The sequence below is a fragment of the Benincasa hispida genome, chromosome 12, assembly GCF_009727055.1.
Source record: "Benincasa hispida cultivar B227 chromosome 12, ASM972705v1, whole genome shotgun sequence".
In the NCBI taxonomy this organism is placed as follows: Eukaryota; Viridiplantae; Streptophyta; class Magnoliopsida; order Cucurbitales; family Cucurbitaceae; genus Benincasa; species Benincasa hispida.
The window spans coordinates 33,124,943-33,135,267 of NC_052360.1; positions in this window are offsets into that span (position 1 = coordinate 33,124,943).

Genomic DNA, 10,325 nt, shown 5'->3' on the forward strand with positions numbered 1-10,325 from the left:
TTTACATTTTAATAGTTGGGGGTAGTTGGGTGAGATCTAGCCAAGTCCTTGAGCATTTAAGCTCAGATTATTTTGTGCCTTAACTATTTGATTGTTTGCTTAATTGCATGCATTTATGATTAGTATTAACTGATATAATTAAATTGTTATTCTATTAAATATTTGTTAACTTTCTGTTATACCTTTGTAACTGTCAGCTAGCTTTATAAATACTCACACTCTATATTGAATATTATTTAATGAAGATATTATCTTTTCACATAATCTTGGCAAAAGATTTTATAGCATCAGAGTTATTCTGATTCACATCCTTTCTTTTTTTAATCGATCTAAGCATCTCTCTTCGTTAATGGCGTCCCACAACAGAGGATCTTCCTTCTCCAATTTTTAGTCTCACAAATATTTTGAATCTCATTCGACTGGATTCTTCAAATTATTTTCTTTGGAAATTTTAGTTCACTTTGATGATTAAATGTAAAAAAAAAAAAAAAAACTCTTTAATTTGTTGATAGATCTAATTGAGCTCCTTCCAAAACCATCACTGTTTCATCTTCATCAATATTTGATCAACCTTCATCCTTGTTTGCTCTCTTGATTAAAGTGAATCCTATATATGATGATTCGTTAGCAAAAGATCAAGCGTTGATTGTTAGACATGTTTTATTACTGTTAGGTTGATGCACTAAATTTCGTGGATTTCGTAGTTTTAAATTATTTATACACTAAGTATTTATTTAATAAAATAAAGTATTTTTTTATTTGACATTTAATTTGCATTAACCAAAGCCAATAAACTAAGATCGAGGTTGTTTAATGTCTACATACAAGCGGATTATGTTTAAGTAATAACCTGAATGGTCTGTAGTATATAGATAAGGCTGGGTACCCTATTCTGGTGACGCTATGGATATGACCCACTTTGTAATTATTACAATTGTTGAAAGTATTACAAATGATCTGATCCTGATTGTTCATGTGGAGACATGTGAGTGGGGTATCCTGTACAAAGAGTTTATATTAGACAAACTATGAAATAATTAGTCTATCTTTATAACACCATTACTTGAAGAGACTTACATTTCACTAGGATGATCATAGGTAACTTGACCTTAATCTTGAGTGAATTGCAAATTCCTGCATATGAAGGTGGTCCTTTAATCTGTATGAGCCAGAGTGACCAGTTTTGTCAATTCAATATGCCTACCATTTTGGGATTTGTCCGAGTGGGGAGCTTGGAACATAATTTCACAAGATGGAATTCACTCATTTCCATTTTTGGGGAAAGTAGATGAATTATTCCCTTAAGGGCTAATTCTAAATCTTGAACAATGAGATGCCTCACCCTCTGGCCTGTCAGGGAAGGGACTAGTTTATAGTTGTACTATAACTAATTGTTCAATAGAGGAATCGGTGCTACTTAAGGAGTTAGATGTAACTACAGGAGTAAAACGATAATTTGATCCAATTGTAGTTACAAGCAATTTGTGAAGGGTCAACTTATTGTTGATTGGATATATCTATGGACACAGAAATATATCTATAGTGCAAAGAATGCATTTGTCAGTCTTTAGTGGAGTGGTCGACAGTTAATGAATCTTGATTAATTTAATTAAAGAGTTTAATTAATTAATCTTGTATCATTGGAACTTCTAATTTGTAGGTTCATAAGGTCCCCTTGCTAGCTCAATAAGGATTAAATAAGAATCAATTAATTTTAGATTAGTTTGAATTGTTTAAATTAATGAAAGAGAATTAATTGTATGAGATGTAATTAATATAATGTATATGGATGTTGGGTTTTATGTCCTAAAACTCGTGGTTTGTTAACAATAAACTCATTTTGTAAATTAATAAAATTGTTATTAAAATTTGATTCAATAAAATTGTATTGAATATATGAATTGCTTATTTCGTTTTAGAAATAAATCCAATAAACTAAAAGATCCATGACTATTACATGAGTACTTGAACTTTATGTGGAGAAATAAGAGTGGATCAGGTTCGAGTAAATATTCCAAATGATCTATAGTATATGAATAAGGCTGGGTACCTTATTCTAGTAACACCATCAGATGCGGCTCACTCTGTAGTTGTTATAAGGAGTTATAAAGTGCTATAGACGAAGTGATCCTGATTCGTACATGTAGTAATATAAGGAGTGGGGGCGTCTTGTGCAGTGAGTTTGCGTAAGATCGGACCAAGAAATAAGTCATTCTTACTTTATCACGCTATTTACTATTTAAAACTAACTATTTCAAAACAATGACCTATGTAACTTGAACTTAATCCAGAGCTAACTATGAACTCCTGTTTATTCAGGATTATCCTTAGATTTGCATAGGTGAGGGTTGGCTCAACAGCACCAGCTCAATAAGCCTCTCATTTTAGGGGTAAGACCGGGAAGATGCCTGGGGACATAAGGTGCAAGATAGAATTCACTCCTACCCGCTTTCAGGGATAATAGAGAGGTTGTTCCCTTAAGTGCTGACTCTGGGTCTTGAACAAGAGGGTTCGACCCTCTCAATGGCCCAAAAAAGACTCAGTTTGATGATCTGATCACAAACTAATTGTTCATTAGAGGATCAGCGAGACTTAAGGAATAAGAGGTAATCTCCAGGGTAAAACAACCTTTTGACCCAACTGTTATTATGAACAACCTGTGAAGGGTTAACTTACTAATCATGGTTATATCGAGTGGATACAATATATCTATAGTGAGAGGGGTGCAACTATGAGTTTTAGTGGAGTGACCCAGTAGTTAACGATTGAGGGCTAATTCAGTGTAAAGAGTTTAGTCAATTAATCTCAGATTGTTGGAGCCCATGATCTGTAGGTTCATTAGGTCCCCCTACTAGCTCACAAACATAGCCTTAGAGTAGCGTGATAAGTTGATTTGAATCGTTCAAATACGAATTAAGGAAATAAGGAAATTAGTAATTATATGTGATATACTTACACATTTAATTTTGGAATTAAACGAAATTGGAGAATTGGTTAATATTTAAATATGATTTAAATATTAAATTCATGAATATGGATTCATGATAGTGGAATTGGTGATTAATTAATTTGATATTTGATATTAAATTAATTAGAATTAATTAAATTATTTAATTAATTATTAACTATTAATTTTATTAGAAAAATTAATTATTGAATTATTTTTTTGTAAAATTAATAAAAACTAAATTTAATTAAAGAATTAAAATTGAAAAGTTAATTTTTAATTTTAATTTTGATTTTGGAAAAGTTTCAAAATTGAAATACAAAATTGGAAAATTAGAAAAATTAAAATGTGGGAATTTCCCACTTCTTCATCCTAACAGCTCATTCATGGTTCCACTATTCTTACAGCTCAAATTCTCAAGCTTAAGCTGGAACTCATGCAGAAGGTTTGTTGCTTGAATGTCATGTAATATAAACTTCAGTTTTGAAGAGAAAATCGAAGATGCAATCTGTTGTAATTTACTAAAAAAAGTGTTTGAAGAAATGTTCTTCACACTGTTGAAAAACCAGTTCTTCACCTCATTTTTCCCTAATTCAAGCTTGTTTTGAGTTTCACAACTCAATCTAAGGCTCCAAGAGAATAGTAGGGAAGACCTTATGGTGATTCACAACTAAAGAAGAAAAAGATTACAGCTGAAGATTGTGATTCAAGAGGTACTTCAAAGGTTAGTGTTGAAACTCTGTTTTTAGTTTATGAGCATGTTGAATTTGAAGCCAAAATTAATGAATTAGAATGCTTAATGATCCTGTTTTTTTCCAGTGCTTGCTTCTATATTCCAACAATGGATACATTATATATAAAATTTGATGAGAAAGATAAGTATTTCTATATGATTCAATTATTAATTATATGAATGAGATTCATACTAAAACTATATGTTAAAATTAATATAAATATGACTCATATTAAAAGTATAAGTTATGTGAAAGAATGTAAAATTAGATTATATTATATATGATATAATAGAAACTATAGGTCATATTATATGTGATATAATATATAGTTTGATTTAATTATATTAATTTTAATGTAATTAAATGTAGAATAACTCTTTTGGGAGTTATTCTATGTGATGAAAGGAGTTGTTTTAAATAACCCCATCATTCTTTTATATACAGTATTATAGAGGAAGATAGAAAATAGATAGTGTGTTGGTTCTTTCTGAAAAATTATTCTTCCTTTCACAAGAATAGTCTCTCAAAGAAAAAACTCTTTTCCCTTTCCAAAATTCAAAGAAGGGCCTCAAATCTTTCTTAATTGCTTGCCTTGAGAATAACAAGGAAGACTTTGGTGGTGGTGTCCAAGAGAAGTTGTGTTTTTGCTGTGTTCGAGAAAGGAAGTGTTCATGATCTTCAAAGAAAATTATGTGAAGAACGATTTTCTTCAAGGGTAAGTTTCTAGTCTCTATTTGTGTCTAGACAACACGCTTATGTGTTTATCCTTATTCTATAATTTCTCTGTTTTGAGTATCTGTCCAAAATGAATTCACTGACACAAAGGCGATCACTCACTTCCGCTGAGGATTCAAATCCTTCGATTGGTATCAGAGCCAAACTGTGTCTCTGAACTTCCTTTTGGAAATGAAAATCAGAGAAATAGTAGGTGTTGCACTGCATTGTGAATGTAAGTTTGCAAATTGGATGTTTTCAAACTTTGGCATGAGATTTACTACTTTAAGTTGTTCAAAATTGTAAGAACCCTTGTTTTGGGTATTTAGTTCATGCTATCAAGTTTGTAAGTCCATGTCGATCTTGATGCAAGTGATGGTGAGAAGGCAGGGTGCAATTTGAAGCAAGAACGAACTCAATTTGAAGTAGAAATTGCATTATGAGCTAAAGTGTAACAGGAGAGCGTTGCAACACATCCTTTTACACTGTAGCATAGAAGGTTATTGTTGCAACTCTCTAGCCGAGCATTTCAATATGGAGCGATTTCAAGACCAGCACTGTAACGCTCACGCTCCGAGCATCAGACGCATGCATTCCAAACGGTTGGAGGTCGTGGGTTCGAGTCTTGAGGTAGTTTTAGAACAATTTTTTTGTTTGTTTTCCCTTTATTAATGTAATTTAATTATTTTTAATCAATTAAATTAATATAAATATTATATTAGTTTAATTAATTTTAGGAGTGCCAAAATTTGGTCTAATTTTGCTGGTTCTTTAATTTTACATATGATGTATGATTAATTTTATATATTGACTAATGTATGCCATATAGTTTTAAAATCTCACCATAGGATAAACATTTATCATGCATCATATTTAATATAATTGTTATATTATATAGTTGCATGATATTATAAGCATGCTTCATGCATCATATTAAATATAAAAGATATATTATATGGTTGCACAGCTGAGACGACGTGCCTAGTCCCAACCTGCATCGTCATCTTCCCAGCTTTCAATTGCCACCAAGAACTAATTTCCTGAAATGAAGAACAAATATGGTTAGTGATGCTCGAATCAATTATCCAAGTCAAATCATCATTCTCTACTAAATAAGTTTCCAAAACAAGTAAATCATATTTACCTTGCTTGGCCTTCTTCTTTTCTACCAAGTATTTGGGATAGTTCTTCTTCTAACGTCCCTTCTAGTTGCAATGGAAACAGATTCCCTTTGCAACCTTAGCTTTCTTGCCCTTTTGGGTAGTAGCTGGTGGGTTAGCTTTCCCATTTCCACCTTTTTTTTCTTCCATTTTTTTGGTGTCAAAAGATGAAGGCATAGACTTCGTCCCAAAGATCGAACCTCTGTGAAACTTCTTAGAGAATGAAGCAATATTTGCTTCACTCTTTTGTTCCTTGGTTTTCATCAAGGACTGAAAGATCTGTAGCTCGTTGAGTAAGGTGATCAGGTTGTAGTCAATCCTGTTCATAACAACATTGCCACGAAACTATAGGAAACTTTCAGGTAAAGATTCTAGATAGAAGCTAACCTGACTGGTTTCATTGATGATGAATCCATTCATCTCCGCCACGTTGAAGTGGACCATCATGTTAAGAACATGTCCTTAAAAAAATGCCCCTTCTTGCATATGGGTATTGAAGATGTGTTTGAGAGCGTCGTGCCTGAGTTGTGCAGACGGTTGTCCGAACATTCCCCTCAGGGACTCCATGATCTCACGGGCCCTGAGTATAAGCTCATGCTTCTTGGCCAAGACTTTGGAAATACTTCCCAGGTGTTGAGGATGAGTTTTTGTTTTGTTGATATGCGTTGATGGTCATGCGTTAATATGAAGAATATGCATTATGCGTTAACCGTGTATGTGATGACCATGCATTGATTGTCATGCATTAATATGAAGAATATACATTATGCGTTAATCGTGTATGCGATGACCATGCATTCCTAACACAAGTTTTCTTGCTCACTCACCAAGTATAACGAGATCACAAGTTTCTCGGGATGATCCGAGGTCAAACATGGGGACTTACAACTAAAAGATGATTGTAAAGTACTATGTTTGAGGTGAAGAATGAAATAAAAAAGAAAGAAGCTAATTACTATGCGTTATTCCTACTACTAGCTAAACAGACTGAACAATTAAAGTTTGACTATAAGAATTGGTAGAGATGCGGCAACTGTTAACGCGTAATAAGATGCATGGAGAAATAGAGTTATGGAAGAAATATCACCAATTTCTTAAGTTTGGTTACAAGGGTAATCCCAGCTTGCCACACTAACACATCGCACACCTCTCGGTGGTCAGCCACATACTTTATATCTCTATAACGCAAGGTTGCGTTGAGCATAAGGTTATTCCTATCTCTAGGAACATTGCTTACTTTGCTTAGTGAGTTTCACTACTTACCCTCTCGGGAAGTTGGTTATAACTACTCCACTCATAGATAAGCATTGCGATAGTCTTGCACTAAATAAACAAGATTGGTTCACTATACTCGCGCAACGCAAACCTCTTGGTGGTTTGCTACATGCGTTATATCTCTATGCCGCATGATTGAGGATGTGATAACTCTTGCAAAACTCATTGTGGTGGGAGAAAAAGATGATAAAGTAGAAGAAGATGATGAAAATAATGTTGAAGGAATTAAAGAGATGCATTGATTACAAAATATATTAATGTCTTAAGCTAAAATGTAATACAATACAGAGGTGAGAAGAGAGGTGGAAGGCTAGATGTAGACAATCTCTTGTTTCCATCAGATGTGTGTCAAGGCTGCCGGTGGTGCAATGATGGGCGGTGGAGTAGTCCCTCTCGAGATCTATCTCCGGCGAAGCTTCGGTCATCAATTAGAGGAAGTTGTGGAATTGAGAACTCTCAAAGAATTTCTTGCTCATGCTCTTGTATGTGATCACGAGAATCTGCCTAAGGCAGCACTACTACAAAATCTACATTACTTGACACTTGTAGTTTTTAATTACTTGATGTTTCTGTAGAAAAAACATCAAGTAATATGATTTTGGACAAAAAAATGTCAAGTAAAAGGGTTAAAAAAGCAGAGATTGATAGAATATTTCGGATATTTTCATGCGAACCTTTACTTGACATGATAAGGTCTTACTTGACACGTTTCATGTGTCAAGTATAAAAAGCTCTTACTTGACATTTTTTTCGTGTCAAGTAAAAGGGTTAAAAAAGCGGAGATTGACAGAATATTTCAGATATTTTCACACGAACCTTTACTTGACATGATTTTTGTGTCAAGTAATGTAAGGTCTTACTTGACACGTTTCACGTGTCAAGTGTAAGAAGCTCTTACTTGACATTTTTTTCATGTCAAGTAAAAGGGTTAAAAAGCAAAGATTGCCGGAATATTTCGGATATTTGATAGACCTCCAATTTGGTAGGCGATTGTATAGCATTTGGTAAGCGATCGTATAGCATTGGGTAGACGATCGTATAGCATTTTGTTACTGAGAGATCGTGTAGCCGAGCTCAGTGATCGTGTAGCATTTGGTAGGCGATCGTATAGCATTGGGTAGGTAATCGTATAGCATTTTGTTACTCAACGATCGTGTAACATTTAGTAGGCGATCATAAAGCATTAGGTAGGCGATCATATAACATTTTGTTACTCAGTGATTGTGTAGCCGAGCTCAGCGATCGTGTAGCATTTGGTAGACGATCGTCTAGTGTTACTCAACGATCATGTAGCAGAGCTAAACGATCGTGTAAAGACTTTAGTTTTTACTTAGCGATCGTGTAAAGACTTTGTTTTTTCATTTCCCTCTCAAATTTGGTTTCCCTCCTATCAAAATTATCAAATAAAATAACATTCCCCTCTCCCATTTTTATTTCCCTCTCTCAAATTAAAAACTCTTTCTCTCCTCCTTCACCATCTCACTCACGACCTTCCCCTTCCCCCCAATTTTTTTCTTCTTCCGTGCGCCCTAGCCGTTGTTAGCCTTCATTCTCCCCTCGCCTTCGTTCGTGCCGCTGTTATTGAGTTTTTCATTCCGTCGTCTGCTTAGCCGCGCCAGTGATAACGGGCAGAAATGCACGTTATTACAGTGCTAAGTTATTAAACAATGAAGGTTTTCGTTGATAAAATATGCTAGATTGCGTCCAAAAAGCATTAAGTTTATAACATTGCGGTCGCATGCGTCCATTGCATAGAAACAGTTAACTTTTGTATTTTTATGCAGAATATGCGTTGACACAAGGCGGAAAGCACGATCACAAGAAATCAACGGACGAGCGCAGTGTTACCATAAGGCTTTGCGTTGATTTGTGCTCGCAAACATCTGCTCAAGAAGGATTTCCGCATAGAGCCGGCGCAACTTGGTGGGCACATCTGGGTGAAAAGCATAATTAATCATGATGGGACAGAAAGCTGATGACGGTTGAATCCGAATTAAGTTGACAAGCTGCTAACAATAACAAGTACACTCAGCTTTTCGGTGACAAATATTCGGCGCATTAGTCAGAGAATTAAAGCCATCTCATCTGTGCAATCATAAGAGAGAAACTATCTTTCACCCCAAAGCTCTATAAATACTGAAGGCAACCTTCAGAAGAGGAGTTCGGAGAGTTAGAGAATTTTCCCTTAGATAGTTTAGCTTTGTTCTTACATTTTCTTTTATTTAAAAGGGAAGCCAGATTGTGCCAATAGATCGTTCCAGTGAACTTAGGAGAGTGCCGGAAGCATCAAGATCAGAGAGAGGGCCAGCTCCTGCAGAAGGAAGAATATCTTTTGAACAGAATAGAGTTGACAGTGTAAAGGCCTTGGGAAGCAAGGGATTACTACCAGGCTTTCTATCCTTAACTTCCATTGTCATTTTATACTCAAACTTATCTATAGAAATGGAATTTACTTCTTTATATCTGTTCACTCTCTATTTATCATGCATGGTAGCTAAATCTGTCGAATGGGTTGAGAAGTACTTAGCTAGATTAACTGGGGATATTCACTCTATGCGATTATCTTGTATTATGTATGCTACATTCGTCCATTAGAGATACTCGGGAGGGTAGTCTAAGGATAGGATCTAGGCTTGGAAAAGTCAGGTTAGAATCTAGGCTCGGGAGAGTCAGATTAGAATGCATAATTAAGAGATAGGAGCTTAGGAATAAGTACTGTTTGCTATTAACGCATCGCATGCATCCTAGAGATAGGATATGATTGTGTGCAGTGACCTTGTCCTTGTATGCATCTTGCATCATCGCATAGGAAAAGAGTAGAGACTTAGGAATAAGCTCTATGTACATTGTTGCACCCAACACATGTGTCCTAGACTTAGAAGCACCGCATTTGCATTGGAAAATGATTTGCTGTTGCATGAGTGTAGCATGATCGCATAGTTTGACGCATTCCCAGGAAACGCTAGCTAAAGACTTTCTTAACCCATTCCTCCGCATACTCAGTGTATCTACTGCATAATCGAATTTTTATCAAATCCGCCGCATTTATTTATTTCATTACCGCAAACAACAACCCAAACAACTATTGATTTATTTGGTTACTGCAAAGTCTTCTAAGAAATTACCACTGCATATTGTTTTCCCAAGTCCCTGAGTTCGACCCTGGACTTACCAGGAAACTCAGTGGGGTTTATACTTGGATTCCACTAAGAAAACTTGTTGCTCAATGCATTTCCATCACCGCATCTCATTCCATAAATTCATCACATAAAATAACGCATCAAGTTTTTGGCACCGTTGTCGGGGACTTCGGCAAATCAGTGTGCTAACTATAATTTTCCTGATTTCTTTGCGGCTCTCAATCTCTGGAAAATTACGACTCGGAGATTGAGTGGACGTTCAGACGGAGACTAAGAAACAACCGCTAACAATAACAGCCAGATAAAGACGATATGGCGAAGCAGCCTGGATACAGAGCACCAAATGAAAACAACG